Here is an 18,380-nt window from a genome sequence, read left to right as displayed (position 1 = left end):
TGTGGACAGAGCGGCTGTCATGACTGGACAGCTTTCTGGTTTCACTACTCGGGTCAAAGAGGTCGTTTCTGAACGTGAGTCTATGCACTGTGTCATCCATAGAGAAATGCTGGCTAGCCAAAAAATGTCACCTGAACTTAACAATGTTTTGCAGGATGTGATTAAAATTATCAACCACATTAAAGTACATGCCCTTAACTCACATCTGTTCACGCAGCTCTGTGAGGAGAAGGACTCAGAGCACACACATATTTTATCTTACAAATAAAATATTTTGATCCTCCTGACAATGTCATGTGAGATGAGGAAACTGAGGCATGAAGAGGTTCTATGATGTGTCTGAGTCACTTGTAGTTAGTGTCAAAACGTAGTCCCTGCCTCATAACTCTGAATCGAGCCCTCACTTCATCGCCATTACTACTTCATCATTTGCTTGGTTGATTAGACTTGTGTTGGAAATTCTTTCTCACTAGCTTTGTGACTTTTACAATATGTTAGTTAAACTCTCTGGATTTTAGCTTCCTTGTTGGTAAAGGGGATATAATAATACCTATTTCATGGAGTTACTTTGAGAATTAAATAAAATGCTGTATGCAGAGTAAAAAACCTAGAATAAGGTAAGTGTTCAAACATGTTAGTTCTTCCACTCCTCTCTCTTGGGTATGCTTCACATAAGGTAGTTCCTCTAGGTCCACAGAGGACTTCTGAAGTTACTCTGTAATTCAGTGGTAGGCCAGGAGAGCAGAGCATATTTAAGTATTAGTAGGGTGACAAAATTCAACTTAATCAAGGATTTATCAATCATCTACTACATCCCAACACAGAGCTAAGTGCTACAGCACAAATGAAGTAGCAGCAGCTGAAGAATTTTGGCAGTGAGAAGAACAAGACTGTTGATAACTTCCTAGAAAATAGAGAGATTCCAAGAGGGGCTAGTCTGCCAAGTTTAATAGAGCTCTTTGTAAATTCTCCAAGATAATTTCAAATAAGATAAAACAATTTTAAAACTCATCAATTTTATGGTTTACTCTTAAGTAGCACATTCCACCAAACCCCAAAGTGTTATCTTTGTAGACAATGATACTGTGTCCAACCTACATTATTACATGGGGTGAGGGAGGGACCATGGAAGAGCCAGTCTCATAAGGAACCTAGAGACGAGTGGTTAAAAAATGTGTTAGATATTTCTGCTTTGTTTCATTACTTGAATCACCTAGATTGTAAAACATCCTAGGGTAGGAATAGCCATCTTGTAGTTTCTTCATCTTTCTCCTTCAGTGCCTGGGACTAGAAATACTTGTTGACTCAAATTTGGTTTAAACCATAAGAATAGAGAAGAATAAATTTCATTATGATCAATATGAACTAGTCACTAGGCACCTGTGTGAGACAGCGTGGGGAGTGAAACAGCCCAGGGTTTAGGATCAGACACTTTGGTTCTCATGCTGACTCTTCTCTCCATCTTAGGCAGTAACCTGACCGCTCAGGGTCACAGGGTTCCAGTTTTTAGAATGGGAATTATGCCATCTATCTTCTAGTATTATTGAGAAATTAAATGAGATGAACTATTATTGTATATACAGTAACAAATAAGTAATGATTTTTGAGTGTTTGAAATGTATTAGACACTATTCTAAGCTCTTTTTCTTTATTAGCTCACTGAAACTTTACAACTTAAGGAAATGGGTATATTACTATTATTCCTATTTTGGAGATGAGAAGATGAAGACATAGAAAGTTTTGTAGGTTTTTTTTAGTAAATTTATTTATTTTATTTTTGGCTGCGTTGGGTCTTTGTTGCCGCTCACAGGCTTTTCTCTGGTTGTGGCGAGCGGGGCCTACTCTTCGTTGCGGTGCACGGGCTTCTCATTGCTGTGGCTTCTCTTATTGTGGAGCACGGGCTCTAGGCATGTGGGCTTCAGTAGTTGTGGCACACAGGCTCAGTAGTTGTGGCACACAGGCTTAGTTGCTCCGCGGCATGTGGGATCTTCCTGGGTCAGGGATCAAACCCATGTCCCCTGCATTGGCAGGCAGATTCTAACCACTGAGCCACCAGGGAAGCCCCATAGAAAGTTTTTTAAAAAACCTTGCCAAGGTCACACAGCTAGTAGTTGGCTGGGCAGCAACTCAAACTCAGGCAGCCTTGCTCTAGAGTCTGTGTTCTTGACCACGCCCCTTTGTTGCCTCGCTCCATCATGGTAGCTCTTTTCAAGCCCATTTCCCCTGGTCCTGGACTCTGATACAAAAATGCAACAGATCCTGCCTCTTCAGAAATAAACAGCTACACTGAGGACACAGGATAGACGCATGAAGAGAGAAACAACCATACATGATAGAAGTGGTCAAATGCCAGAGGAGAGGTATGACTACAAGCCCTACACACATTTGAAAGGAAGGAATGAATTGGGATGGGGAATCAGCAAGATGTTGTCATGTACGTGAAACCTGACTTAGGTCTCGGAGGAAAAACAGAACTAAAACCAGCAGAGAGGATTTGGGAAACTTATTTCAGATAGTGGGACAGCAAAGACAAAGGCCTTCTGTGCTCAGGAAACAAGATTCAGTGCCAGTGGGAAATGTTTCTATATGGGAACGCTGAGATTACAGAATCAGGAGGCAGTTTAAAGTCATTCTGTAGAATGTTTTAAAAGCCCACAGAGGAGAGAGGACCTCCTGCTGGAGAGCCGCCCTGCATTTCTGAGTAGCTGTGTGCATCTGTGCGTGCCTCCAAGTCCTGCCAAGTAGGGCTTTCAAAAGGCTGATGAGACGGCAGGTGTATAACATGAATGGGAAAGCTAGATAATAGATTGCAGGAACACACAGAAGTCTTTGGTACACATACCTACATTCAGACACCTCCAGTTATTCCAGCGATGATTATCTGCTTGGTGGATGTTCCATGGCCTCTCCGCATCTACTGCTGTCCTTTTGGCTTGTCCCCTGCTCTGTTAGCACCTGGGGGTAGAGACAGAGGCAAAGTGATCTTCCCATTAGTCTTTTTTTTTTTTTCTCTCCACTCCTCAGTATCTGTGGTTAAAAACTTGTGTTGGAAGAAGCATATTAGGTATGATCAGAACATTTCTTTTTTTTTTTTAAAGTACTTCTAGTCTTTTTATTAAACAATTTGTTGATGAAAGACAGAGCTCACATTTGAGCCTAACCTTGGAATATGTAATTGCTAATTACCTTTGATCAGAGATGGACTTGTAAATTGGGGGCTACCCACATGTACTTTCACGTAATGTTCTTGTTTCTGATCTGGCTGCTGAGGATTTTAGGTTGAGAGTGGTTAAATGTACTCTTTTAAAAAATGCTATATATTGACCTTTTTACAACCATATGATGATTATCCATCAATCATTCTTACCTTTGCTACTACTTGAATATATTAAGCAATTGCTGCTTCTTCCTAAGTTGAATATAGATTACTAGGAGACCTGAGTAATTCTCTAGCTGCAGAGTACATGTATGGCTCTAAAACAAAAAGTGTTGTATTGGAAAGATGAAAAAAGAAATTGATGGGAAAATGAAAAAAGATTTCAACGTAACAGATTTGCAATGCCAAACTCCTTTTTAAAAAGTAATATTTCAGTGTCATTTCAGGCTATTATTAAGAATGCGTATGAAGTCTAAATAGACTGTAGGAGCCCAGTCCTAATACATCATTAACACTAATATGTATTTGATAATAGTAGACATAAAGATTATTCAGTCCAAAATAGCCAGAATGTCCATCTTTCACTTGGGTCCACTGGATGCAAATATATTTAGAGTGCAAAGCACACATACACACACACACACACACACACCTCTTTCAAGAAAAGGAAAGTCTTTTTAAAATTTTATATATACTTGGCTAATAGCCAGCTACCAAACCTATTGTATTTCTTCTCTGATTAACATGCTTTCATTCATTATTTCCAGTTCTTCCATTTGAATCCTTGTCAACACTTCCCCTCACAACCCCAATATTGCCCAGATAGTTTTAGAGAAACCAGAGAATGAGTAAAGTTCATTCAGTTATTTCAGGACATGGCACACATCAATAGTATCCACTTATTAGCCAGAAAACTGGCTCCATTGCTCAGAGAACTTCTTGGCATGTTCATACACCTGCTGAGACCTCAATATAAAATAAAACAAAACAAAGCCTCAACTACTCTGTTTCTCAATTTGTTTTGATAAACCAGAATTATTTCTAAAGTTCCCAAATAAACAGAAATCATTATAATTATGAATAATTAACATGCTAAACTCAAGAGGGCACTCAACATTCATTACACTGTAGAATTCGTCCCCTAAGGGTAGTACCTTCAATTAGTTCAGTTTTTACAACAGAAAGAAAATGTGACAATCAGTAATTGCAGATACTCAGTACAAGGAACAAAACAAGCTAACTTGCCTTTAAATCACCCTCTTTCAGCCAGCAGAGGCCCTGCTCTCTTTTAGAGTCTTAACATTTGTGCTACTTCCAGAACACAGAAAAGCAATAGATAATAGAAAAACACACTGCCTTCAAAGATGTAAGTAGATGCACTTCAGCTTTATCAGCTATTCTAATAGAGCAGGTTAAAGTAGAAGGTAAGATATAGCAATAAATGGTTTTAAAACAGAATCTTTTAAAATACGTTTTATAAAATATATCAACATATTTATTCACTCAATTTACAAACATTTATTAAGCACTTACAATGTGTCAGGGTAAATGTGCTAAATGATAGTTACATTGTAGTATAAGAACTAGCCAATGTGGAGAAAAGGGAACCATAGTAAACTGTTGGTGAAATGTAAACTGGTGTAGTCATTATGGAAAACAGTATGGAGGTTCCTCAAAAAATTAAAACTAGAACTACCATACGATCCAGCAATTCCATTCCTGGACATATATCTGAAGAAACAAAAACACTAATTCCAAAAGATATATGCACCCTAATGTTTATAGCAGCATTATTTACAGTAGCCAAGATATGAAAGCAACCTAAGTGTCCCATAAGCAGATGAATGGATAAAGAAGGTGTGGTATACATACACACACAGGAATATTACTCAACCATAAAAAAGAATGAAAATTTGCCATTTGCAACAACATGGATGGACCTGGAGGGCATTATGCTTAGTGAAATAAGTCAGAGAAAGACATGATATCACTTATACGTGAAATCTAAAAAACAGAACAAATGAATGAATATAACAAAACAGACACAGACTCACAGACATGGAGAAAAAACTAATGGTTACTAGTGGGAAGAAGGACAAGATAGGGGTAGGAGATTAAGAGGTACAAATTATGATGTATAAAATAAATAAGATACAAGGATATATTATAGCAAAGAGAATATAGCCAATATTTTATAATAACTTTAAATGGAGTATAATCTAAAAAATATTGAATCACTGTGTTGTATAACTGAAACTAATATATTATAAATCAACTATAATTTAATTTAAAAAAATAAAGACTGAAACATAAGAAAAAGAACAAGCCAATGATTTTTTTAAATAAATACACATTTTTATATACAAATTTGAATATAGCAACACATTTGTATATTCTTACAAATATAAAGTTTGAAGTATATTTATAAAACGAAGCTATTCAGTGTTATTCCTCAAATTCAACTGCAACTGAAATTGCAGTACATCATTTTAATTAAAAAAATTAAATCACAAAATTATTTAGACTTTCTTCTTCCTCAGAGTCTCCTCTATAAAAATTATAAAAAATTTCAACCAAAATATATCCATTTTCTTTTGCAGTAATAAACGCTATTACAATTATTAGGGGTTTTCTTAGGCACTTATAGAACTAAAATATAAGTCAAGTTGAAAATGGTTTAGCAAATAGTAACTACAGTTGTGTATGCAAGTAGACATTTTTGTTCTGATTCAATATCAAATTGACAACCATGACCCAAGAAAGGGTTATCTTTTATTAGCAGCCACTTTGGGGAGATACATTTTATCTTCCATTGAAGTAGAGGAAAGAACTCATTAGATATGTGGTACAAGTGGTTTCAGAGTGATAAATCTCAAGTTACCAATTCCACTTTTAATGATTAGTTGCCCGAGTCTTGTATTTAATTAAAATGGTTATTTTAAATGCTTATATTTAATTTAAACATAATTAGCTAAACCTCAATGTTACTGCCTCATCTATTTTGAAATTAATTTATAAAATAGCTAAAAAAGTGCTGTAAGATTTTAATATTAAAATAAATCACGATCAGTCTGTATCTTTTGTTTGTTTCAGTTGTGAACCCACAGTGAGCCGTTTATATTAGGTATGACTGCAGGGTCTCTGGAATGGCTAACATGTAGTAGAATCAAATATTGATATGCCATTGATGTTTCCTTTATACATATGACATATATTTTAACCTCCTAGGCAAAAATAGTCTATAGACAGGATATGATTATTTAAACTTTAAAGGGATCTAAATATAAATTAATTTTGGCCTTAATACATTTAGGAGGAACCACTGTTTTTAGCAGATGGTTCATAAGCGTGTAACAATCAGTGTAACAAAACTTCCTTTGTGTCAGTCTGATAATACATTCTGATTTTAACTTCTATTTAAACAGACAACATGATATATATATATATATATAACTTAATTAAAAGGTGAAGGTAACACATTTGGCTTGCCTATTAGTAACTAAAATCTGTTCTTCCCAATATTAATATCTTTTCATACCAATATATGCAGAATTTTCTAATATTTTATTAAATCCTGGGCCTTCTACTCTCCAATGAATGCTTATAGCTGGAGGAATCTGTTTCTACCATTCTCTGACATTAGCTCAAACCATCTGCACCCTTCTCGCCCCCCGCCCCGACCCTTTAGGAATTTTAATTCAGAACATAAAATCTGACTCAGCTTACACATCAAGTGAAGCTGTGTAGAATATTTCTCCTCTTTTCACACTAGTACTATTATGTGGCATTCCAGGATGCCTTCAAGCTATACTGTATCTCAATTACCTCAAATGCCATCTGCTTTTGTTTCTTTCAGTCCTTCTCCCTGGTTCCCTAAACAATGAACAATAGATATTATTACTCAGGAGCTAGACTTAGGCGCATTCTCTGCAAAGAATGTAGGTAATATATACTAATATCCCTCCTGCTTAGATAAGACAATATGAGATTGTGATCAAATCCAATTATGTATTGATTTACCATTTACCATTTCAACTATCAACCATTATCTTAACTCCAAACATCCTCAGAAAGTCCAAAGGATTGTAACTGTCTCAAAGTAATCACAATGGAGAGGGACTATTTGAGAACCAGGAAGGTACATCTGCTTTGTTCACCTTGCTCAGGCCTTTAAATACCATCTGTTTTCCATTCTTTTCTGGCTACCATCTTCCCCTAGGCTAAAAGATTTTTAAATGACTGGGGAAAAAAAAAAACTTGAGAAACTAGTTTGAGATTTTAATTCAGCATTTCATCTGCCAGACAGTGAAATGCAGTTAGCCGCAGCAAGTGTTCCTAATAGATAAGGGAATTGTTGCTTCACATATAATTACATTGAGTCTAACGGTAGACATAGCCAACCATATCATCTTCATACTATTAGAAGTGCTAGTAAGTCTGAAAAGAATCCATTTGGAGGAGGGTCAGAGCTACTTTTATTTTACTTCAAACTGGGGTTATCATGGAATAAAACTGATAGTTCTTTTGGAGGAACAATTTTTGGTATATAAGAAAAAAGTATTAAAGAGTAAATGAAACTGACTGTTGTGACTGGCAGTAAGTTCAGGCATTTTGTGCGCTTTTGTGTTTGCTTTGGAATGTTAAACAGGTTGGGTTCTTCTAGAAAGAAAACATTTTATTCAGAACATTTTCCCATGAAAGCCCTCTTTGACAAAGTGTCATTTTTTGATATATTAGTACATGTCTGCCCACATTTTATATTCAAAAAAGGCAAGCAATGTTTTAACAACTTTTGACAAGCATGGGGAATTAAACTACCACAGAATCGACTCTCAGTGTAATACTATAGACTGTTATATTTTCTATTTCTGTACTTCTTCATGGCAGGACACAACATTTTAATTATATAAATTTCTGGTTGAAGAAAGAGACATTGAAGATGAGTAATTAGAATAGGAAACGTCAATTCATCAATAAAGCATGTTTTAAGCATAGAATTCTGAACTTTGTTGAGAAACAGAGCTACAGATATAGCATGCAGTGAAATATAAATAAGTAGTAGGAGATAAGTCAAAGAATTTTCTAGAAAACTAGCCAGGAAATCTCAAGAAATTTAACTACTTCTTCATTATACTTACAAGTTGCCTACTAAATTACAAATTTCAAAACCAAACCATCCTTCATGTTTTGGCAGTGCAGGCTCTGCCTATTGGAACCTCACTTGGATACACACAGGTACCTCCAGTCAGCAAACTGCTTCCAATCCTGTGTCCCTCTGACTGTGACCCTGCAGGACAGGGTCCTGGCTGCTCTCCAGCCTCATCTGTCTCCACCCCACCCTGCCCTTGCTCACTCATTCACCCAGACCTTCTTCCAATTCCTTGACTACGTCAGGTTCTTGCTCCTCTGCCTAGATCACTTGGCTAATTTCTCCTCTTCTTTTCAATCTCAGCTTGGATGTCACTTCCCTGAGGAAGATCTCTCTGACAGTTCTCTCTCTAGGTGTCCTTTCTCTACAGCCTGTATAACCCTGTTCTCTCCAATGCAAGTCCCTGTCATACAGTGATGCCATTGTCTCTTTATTTGCAGACTGTAAGCTCCATGAAGGCGAAGACCATGTCTATCTTATTTACTGTTAAATATCTACTTCTTAGACAGGTGCTCGGAATATTCTCGATGCTCTCGAACACTCTGTTAAGCAGGTTAGCGAATCATCTGAGTGAAAAGTTCATATATAACCAATGACTTTTTTTCCTTTTGGTGACAATACAAACTATTAAATATAACCACTTTTACCAAATATATTAACTTATTTGAGTTGGCAGTGTTAATGTTATTGCTCCCATTTGATTATTTGATTTAGCTGGGACAAGTTTCACATTTTAGTTCAAGAGCTTTCTCATACCACCTTTCTCTATAAAGAAAGTGCAACATGGATAATAGCCATTGAAGGATGTTAAGCTCTGAAATGCCATTCTTGGATTTGAGTTTAAGATACAGACTTCTAATGGTAAAATCAGGGTAGATTGAAAAGGGGGAGAAAATATTTATGGAGATTAATGTATAATATCTGAAAGAGCTGAAGGTCTTGCTTTACTATCGCTCTGTTAGTATAATCTGATAATTTTAGGGAGATGCTACAACTGGAAAAAAAAAAAATAAAGAAAATTTGAGACCAATACCCATTAGTGAGTAGGGAAGTGGAGTTGGAGAAGAGGGCATCTTACGAATATTGTTATCAGATAATCAAGAGCTGTAATAATCGTTATACTCTTTTTTTTTTCTTATTAGATATCCATTTTATACGTATTAGTGTATACATGTCAATCCCAATGGCCCAATTCATCACACCACAACCCCCAACCCCCGCCACTTTCCCCCCTTGGTGTCCATACGTTTGTTCTCTACATCTGTGTCTCTATTTCTGCCCTGCAAACCGGTTCATCTGTACCATTTTCTAGGTTCCACATATATGCGTTAATATACGATATTTGTTCTTCTCTTTCTGACCTACTTGACTCTGTATGACAGTCTCTAGATCCATCCACGTCTCTACAAATGACCCAATTTCGTTCCTTTTTATGGCTGAGTAATATTCCATTGTATATATGTGCCACATCTTCTTTATCCATTCGTCTGTCGATGGGCATTTAGGTTGCTTCCATGACCTGGCTATTGTAAATAGTGCTGCAATGAACATTGGGTGCATGTGTCTTTTTGAATTATGGTTTTCTCTGGGTATATGCCCAGTAGTGGGATTGCTGGGTCACATGGTAATTCTATTTTTAGTTCTTTAAGGAACCTCCATACTGCTCTCCATAGTGGCTGTATCAATTTACATTCCCACCAACAGTGCAAGAGGGTTCCCTTTTCTGCACACCCTCTCCAGCATTTGTTGTTTGTAGATTTTCTGATGATGCCCATTCTAACTGGTGTGAGGTGATACCTCATTGTAGTTTTGATTTGCATTTCTCTAATAATTAGTGATGTTGAGCAGCTTTTCATGTGCTTCTTGGCCATCTGTATGTCTTCTTTGGAGAAATGTCTATTTAGGTCTTCTGCCCATTTTTGGATTGGGTTGTTTGTTTTGTTTAATATTGAGCTGCATGAGCTGTTTATATATTTTGGAGATTAATCCTTTGTCTGATGATTCATTTGCAAATATTTTCTCCCATTCTGAGGGTTGTCTTTTCATCTTGTTTATGGTTTCCTTTCCAGTACAAAAGCTTTGAAGTTTCATTAGGTCCCATTTGTTTATTTTTGTTTTTATTTCCAATACTCTAGGAGGTGGATCAAAAAAGATCTTGCTGTGATTTATGTCAAAGAGTGTTATTCCTATGTTTTCCTCTAAGAGTTTTATAGTGCCTGGTCTTACATTTAGGTCTCTAATGCATTTTGAGTTTATTTTTGTGTATGGTGTTAGGGAGTGTTCTAATTTCATTCTTTTAGATGTAGCTGTCCAGTTTTCCTAGCACCACTTATTGAAGAGACTGTCTTTTCTCCATTGTATATCCTTGCCTCCTTTGTCATAGATTAGTTGACCATAGGTGCATGGGTTTATCTCTGGGCTTTCTATCCTGTTCCATTGATCTATGTTTCTGTTTTTGTGCCAGTACCCTATTATCTTGATTACTGTAGCTTTGTAGTATAGTCTGAAGTCAGGGAGTCTGATTCCTCCAGCTCCGTTTTTTTCCCTCAAGACTCTTTGGCTATTCGGGGTCTTTTGTGTCTCCATACAAATTTTAAGTTTTTTTGTTCTAGTTCTGTAAAAAATGCCATTGGTAATTTAATAGGGATTGCACTGAATCTGTAGATTGCTTTGGGCAGTATAGTCATTTTCACAATATTGATTCTTCCAATCCAAGAATATGGTATATCTCTCCATCTGTTGGTGTCATCTTTAATTATCTTACATTTTTCTGCATACAGGTCTTTTGTCTCCCTAGGTAGGTTTATTCCTAGGTATTTTATTCTTTTTGTTGCAATGGTAAATGGGAGTGTTTGTTTCCTTAATTTCCCTCTCAGATTTTTCATCATTAGTGTATAGGAATGCAAGAGATTTCTGTGCACTAGTTTTGTATCATGCAAATTTACCAAATTCATTGATTAGCTCTAGTAGTTTTCTGGTGGCATCTTTAGGATTCTCTATGTATTGTATCATGTCATCTGCAAACAGTGACAGTTTTACTTCTTCTTTTCCAATTTGTATTTTTTATTTCTTTTTCTCCTCTGATTGCCGTGGCTAGGACTTCCAAAACTATGTTGAATAATAGTGGTGAGAGTGGACATCCTTGTCTTGTTCCTGATCTTAGAGGAAATGCTTTCAGGTTTTCACCATTGAGAATGATGTTTGCTGTGGGTTTGTCATATATGGCCTTTATTATGTTGAAGTAGGTTCCCTCTACGCCCACTTTCTGGAGAGTTTTTATCATAAATGGGTGTTGAATTTTGTCAAAAGCTTTTGCTGCATCTATTGAGATGATCATATGGTCTTTATACTTCAATTTGTTAATATGGTGTATCACATTGATTGATTTGCGTATATTGAAGAGACCTTGCATCCCTTGGATAAATCCCACTTGATCGTGGTGTATGATCCTTTTAATGAGTTGTTGGATTCTGTTAGCTAGTATGTTGTTGAGGATTTTTGCATCTATATTCATGTGTGATATTGGTCTATAATTTTCTTTTTTTGTAGTATCTTTGTCTGGTTTTGGTATCAGGGTGATGGTGGCCTCATAGAATGAGGTTGGGAGTATTCCTTCCTCCACAATTTTTTGGAAGAGTTTGAGAAGGATGGGTGTTAGCTCTTCTCTAAATGTTTCATAGAATTCACCTGTGAAGCCATCTGGTCCTGGATTTTTGTTTGTTGGAAGATTTTTAATCACAGTTTCAATTTCATTACTTGTGACTGGTCTGTTCATATTTTGTATTTCTTCCTGGTTCAGTCTTGGAAGGTTATACCTCTCTAAGAATTTGTCCATTTCTTCCAGGTTGTCCATTTTATTGGCATAGAGTTGCTCGTAGTAGTCTCTTAGGATGCTTTGTATTTCTGCGGTGTCTGTTGTAACTTCTCCTTTTTCATCTCTAATTTTATTGATTTGAGTGCTCTCCCTCTTTTTCTTATGAGTCTGGCTAATGGTTTATCAATTTTATTTATCTTCTCAAAGAACCAGCTTTTCATTTTATTGATCTTTGCTATTGTTTTCTTTGTTTCTATTTCATTTATTTCTGCTCTGATGTTTATGATTTCTTCCCTCTGCTAACTTTGGGTTTTGTTTGTTCATCTTTCTCTAGTTCCTTTAGGTGTAAGGTTAGATTGTTTATTTGAGATTTTTCTTGTTTCTTGAGGTAGGCTTGTATAACTATAAACTTCCCTGTTAGAACTGCTTTTGCTGCATCCCATAGGTTTTGGATCATCGTGTTTTCATTGTCATTTGTCTCTAGGTATTTTTTGATTTCCTCTTTGATTTCTTCAGTGATCTCTTGGTTATTTAGTAACATATTGTTTAGCCTCCATGTGTTTGTGTTTTTTACTTTTTTTCCCTGTAATTCATTTCTAATCTCATAGCGTTTTGGTCAGAAAAGATGCTTGATACGATTTAAATTTTCTTAAATTTACTGAGGCTTGATTTGTGACCCAGGATGTGATCTATCCTGGAGAATGTTCCATGTGCACTTGAGAAGAAAGTATAATCTGCTGTTTTTGGATGGAATGTCCTATATATATCAATTAAATGTATCTCGTCTATTGTGTCATTTAAAGCTTCTGTTTCCTTATTTATTTTCATTTTGGATGATCTGTCCATTGGTGTAAGTGAGGTGTTAAAGTCCCCCACTATTATTGTGTTACTGTCGATTTCCTCTTTTATAGCTGTTAGCGGTTGCCTTATGTATTGAGGTGCTCCTATGTTGGGTGCATATATATTTATAATTGTTATATCTTCTTCTTGGATTGATCCCTTGATCATTATGTAGTGTCCTTCCTTGTCTCTTGTAACATTCTTTATTTTAAGGTCTATTTTATCTGATATGATTACTGCTACTGCAGCTTTCTTTTGATTTCCATTTGCATGGAATATCTTTTTCCATCCCTTCACTTTCAGTCTGTATGTGTCCCTAGGTCTGAAGTGGGTCTCTTGTAGACAGCACATATATGGGTCTTGTTTTTGTATTCATTCAGCAAGCCTGTGTCTTTTGGTTGGAGCATTTAATCCATTCACATTTAAGGTAATTATCAATATGTATGTTCCTATTACCATTTTCTTAATTTTTGGGGTTTGTTTTTGTACGTCTTTCTTCTCTTGTGTTTCCCACTTAGAGAAGTTCCTTTAGCATTTGTTGTAGAGCTGGTTTGGTGGTGTTATATTCTCTTAGCTTTTGCTTGTCTGTAAAGCTTTTGATTTCTCCATCAAATCTGAATGAGATCCTTGCTGGGTAGAGTAATCTTGGTTGTAGGTTCTCCCCTTTCATCACTTTAATTATATCATGCCAATCCCTTCTGGCTTGTAGAGTTTCTGCTAAAAGATCAGCTGTTAACCTTATGGGAGTTCCCTTGTATGTTATTTGTCATTTTTCCCTTGTTGCTTTCAATAATTTTTCTTTGCCTTTAATTTTTGCCAATTTGATTACTATGTGTCTCGGCATGTTTCTCCTTGGGTTTATCCTGTATGGGACTCGCTGTGCTTCCTGGACTTGGGTGGCTATTTCCTTTCCCATGTTAGGGAAGTTTTTGACTATCATCTCTTCAAATATTTTCTCGGGTCCTTTCTCTCTCTCTTCTCCTTCTGGGACCCCTATAATGCGAATGTTATTGTGTTTAATGTTGCCCCAGAGGTCTCTTAGGCTGTCTTCATTTCTTTTCATTCTTTTTTCTTTATTTTGTTCCATAGCAGTGAATTCCACCATTCTGTCTTCCATGTCACTTATCCGTTTTTCTGCCTCAGTTATTCTGCTATTCATTCCTTCTAGTGTAGTTTTCATTTCAGTTATTGTATTGTTCATCACTGTTTTTTTGTTCTTTAATTCTTCTATGTCTTTGTTAAACATTTCTTGCATCTTCTCAATATTTGCTTCCATTCTTTTTCTGAGGTCCTGGATCATCCTCATTATCATTATTCTGAATTCTTTTTCTGGAAGGTTGCCTACCTCCATTTCATTTAGTTGTTTTTCTGGGGTTTTATCTTGTTCCTTCATCTGGTACTTAGCCCTCTGTCTTTTCATCTTGTCTATCTTTCTGTGAATGTGGTTTTTCTTCCACAGGCTGCGGGACTGTAGTTCTTCTTGCTTCTGCTGTCTGCCCTGTCATGGATGAGGCTATCTAAGAGGCTTGAGCAAGTTTCCTGATGGGAGGCACTGGTGGTAGGTTGAGCTGGCTGTTGCTCTGGTGGGCAGAGCTCAGTAAAACTTTAATCCACTTGTCTGCTGATGGGTGGGGCTTGGTTCCCTCTCTGTTGGTTGTTTGGCCTGAGGCGACCCAACACTGGAGCCTACCTGGGCTCTTTGGTGGGGCTAATGGCGGAGTCTGGGAGGGCTCACACCAAGGTGTACTTCCCAGAACTTCCGCTGCCAGTGTCTTTGTCCCTTGGTGAGCCACAGCTGCCCCCCGCCTCCGCAGGAGACCCTCCAACACCAGCAGGTAGGTCTGGTTCAGTCTCCTATGGGGTCACTGCTCCTTCCCCTGTGTCCCGAGGCGCACACTACTTTGTGTGTGCCCTCCAAGAATGGAGTCTCTGTTTCCCCCAGTCCTGCTGAAGTCCTGCAATCAAATCCCACTAGCCTTCAAAGTCTGATTCTCCAGGAATTCCTCCTCCCTTTGCCAGGCCCCCAGGTTGGGAAGCCTGATGTGTGGCTCAGAACCTTCACTCCAGTGGGTGGACTTCTGTGGTATAAGTGTTCTTCAGTTTGTGAGTCACTCACCCAGCAGTTATGAGATTTGATTTTGCTGTGATAGCACCCCTCCTATCGTCTCATTGCAGCTTCTCCTTTGTCTTTGCATGTGGGGTATCTTTTTTGGTGAGTTCCAGTGTCTTCCTGTTGATGATTGTTCAGAAGTTAGTTGTGAGTCCAGTGTTCTCGAAAGAGGGAGTGAGAGCATGTCCTTCTACTCTGCCATCTTGAACCAATCTGCCCAATCTATATACTCTTGAAAGACCTTAAATCTAATGAAGCAGCTGTGGATAACTAAATTATGATTATGACAAATTCAGGGAATTGGTTCAGAGTTCCTTGCATCTGATATGCAAACAAGTAATCAAAGTGGAATTATATTAGCTCACCTCCTCAGACCACTTCTGAAATACAGGAGGCATTTATTAAGAATACTCAAAATAACAGCATGACATAACTGTTTCCGTATTTCACAAATGCCTTTGGCTAAGGGGGAGGGTGGTTGAAGTTGGGTTGGGGAGGGTGGGTATGAGGGGAAGGACACAGAAGGAAGAGAAGGAGCTACTTGGAAAGAGATCAGTGGAGCTCTTCTTTTAAAAATTGCCATAGCAAACTCTCCTTAAGTCAAGATTAAAAATGTGATGAGCTTATGGAATGTTACCGTCCACAGCAAAAGTAATATAAAAATAATTTTTATTCCCACATAAATTACTTAACACAGCAGCCACTGGTTTTATAGACTAATGCTGGAATTGATGGTCCATTATGTATAAGAGATTCTTTCTCTGTATTTTCTTAGTCTTAGGCTTTCAGTATTTCTTCATCTCTTTAGTAAACTCTTATTCTTAGAAATATATTGAAATAGTTCACCAGAAACACACATAGAGTTGTTTCTACTGGCTCTCTTCTGGGCTTCCTGGGGCCATTATGTGGGTGGTGGCGGAAAATAATCTCAAACACAATAATAATGATGAATAAATTAAAACACGGTGTATATAGCCCCCATCAAAGAAATACATTTGTTTTACTGAACTGTAGTTTCATCTCAAAGACTGCTCACCCCATCATCACCTCATTCCAAAATGCTTCTTTATAGCAATTCTCATTTCAAAAGGGTGCTTCAAATTGATTCTGAGGAATTTCAGTTCTTCACACTGTTTTCTGGCTCTATGCTTTTTTTTTTTTTTTATCAGATCAGCAGAAACAATGTGAAAATACCTGCCACAGTAATTTCAAATGTTTACCATCTACCAAATTATACATAAATGATCTATGGCTGCAATGAGGTCCTTGAACGAAGAACTTTTTCAGGAAAGACCAACAAATGCTGTTGAAAATATAAATGGATATGTTGCAAGGAGAAGACACTTGTAGCATTTGCGGAAACTTAAGAGTTTTTGTTTTTATTTTTAATCAGAACCGAGAGAACATTTCTGAAAGAACTAGTCTTGCTTTTCACAAGAGTCTTGCATTCACACAGAGTGTTATATATATACACACTCGCCTCCTCCTCACAGGGGTAGACATCACTCAACTAAATGCTACAGGGCTGCAACTGGCAATGGAGTCCGATGGGCAGCAAAGCATTTACTGGATGCACTCTCAGGGTAAAATGATAAAAAACCTATGTCCCCACCCCACACCACCCCCCCCAAAACAAAGAAAGGTATAATCGTTGAACATGTATAGGTTTTTTAAAAAGCACAGAGAAAGGCTCTGGGCTATAAATCTATGTGTATGTCCTACATACCAGTTCTGTTCTGTGGTCTTAACTTACATGCTAGTCACTCTTAGGGACTGCTGCGCTCCACGAGGATTCTGTTGTGCAGCCAGAGCTGAGAATTCTGCTCTAAAGCCTCTTCTGCTCTGTGATTTAGTGACAAACTCCCTTCCCATTTCTTGTTTCAGTCACCTGTGCACATCTGCATTTCCCTCACAACCAAGGAGACCTTTCACCAGGGCTTGAAAGTTTTGGTATATTTTCCTACTCCATTCCCCTTCTGTCCTCAGAACTGGAATATAGTTTGAATGTGAAGTATTACAGATTTTAGCATTCAGATTCAAGGAAGTAAGTATGTATCAAAATAATGTTTACATTTATCATCTAAAAGAATAACACTCGAAGTAAGCCTTTTGCATGGGGTTGCAATTTTATAGGAAATAAGATGGTATAAAAAGAAATGGAAAAACATATCCTTTTATTTTTTTAAGTTCAGTGTATTTCAGACTTAAACCTATGGGAACATAATGACACAGTATTATAAACACTCCGATATTTCTAAAGGTTTGACATTTTTAAAGAGTGTGTATAATATTCAGGTGGGGCTCAAATGGATCTAACCACCCCGGCTGCTGTTTTGTAAAGCAGCATGTTCTACGGTAGCGCAGCTAAGGGCAGCAATATCCAACCCTCAAAAGGCAATAATAAACACTCTTAAATGTACCTTATTTCTAAACTACGGTGGCATATTACAGCACTCTTTGTCAGCACTTTATTGGTTTCACAAGAATAAAAACAAACACTGAGGTCTTTACTCTGAAATCCATTTCTAGAATTTATTTTACTAACAAAGGCCTTAGTCCTGTGAGAGGTGTTCTAGTTATAAAAGAAGAATCTCTCTTGGTAAAGCTTATTTGCTGTTTGAAAGGCTGTATTTATTTGACATTCTTAATTTATAAATGTGCTTTAAAAGCAACAAACTCTTTAAAATCATGCTTTTCCATGATCCATATGATAAACCAAAAGAAGGAAATTTACTGAAATAAGAATAGTTTTCTGTATCTGGGCAAAACTGATGCATTTATGCATTTATATGGGAAGAAAAAAAGAAACCCTAAACTTTGTTTAAACATGAAAAAAAATTGGAATAAGTCCAATTTGCATTCAGCATTGTTCTAGAGGTTATTTACCACAATTGCATATTCGTTGAAGTTTTGCCAAAACATTTACTCTTACTTTTTCCTTTCTTTTATTTAAGCATACAACAATAGGCAGCTGATATCAGTGCTTCTCTTAGCTGTTTTGATTTTGTATTGTATATACATGAACTCAGGTTGCCTCAAAATAATAAAACAAAATAAGGTATATTTCCAAAGCAACAAAAGAACAGTCTATTTTGCTACACTGTTACTGCAGAATTGTGTCTAGGAGAATGGATGTTTAGATGTGAAAAATGGTTTATGAATCATAACCAAATCCATTTACTGATCAGTCCTGCCTATGGGTGACAAAAGGATGACAAACACAACAAAGAACATGGTAAATGGCCACCAAACCAAACAAAATCTACTCTGCAAATATTTATGCAGAGTATTTATTCCCTCTTCTGAATCA

At 37.0% G+C, this 18,380-nt stretch overlaps 1 protein-coding gene across 2 annotated transcripts in view; it reads right to left on the bottom strand.

Moving 5' to 3' along the window:
* HS3ST5 (heparan sulfate-glucosamine 3-sulfotransferase 5) overlaps nucleotides 1–18,380 on the bottom strand; it is a 276,665-nt gene that overhangs the window by 106,391 nt on the left and 151,894 nt on the right. Inside the window, exon 3 of one of the 2 annotated variants that reach the window (XM_082404879.1) lies at nucleotides 2,847–2,955. The gene's annotated coding sequence lies outside the window, so the exon portion shown is untranslated. Of the gene's footprint in view, nucleotides 1–2,842; nucleotides 2,956–18,380 lie in introns of both variants that reach the window. The other variant, XM_082404878.1, reaches the window with a different exon arrangement.

This window comes from Balaenoptera borealis (genome assembly GCF_965194805.1).
Source record: "Balaenoptera borealis genome assembly, chromosome: 9".
Taxonomy (NCBI): domain Eukaryota; kingdom Metazoa; phylum Chordata; class Mammalia; order Artiodactyla; family Balaenopteridae; genus Balaenoptera; species Balaenoptera borealis.
The sequence above is the reverse complement of the archived record's forward strand: the minus strand, read 5'-3'. Positions and strand labels throughout refer to the sequence as shown.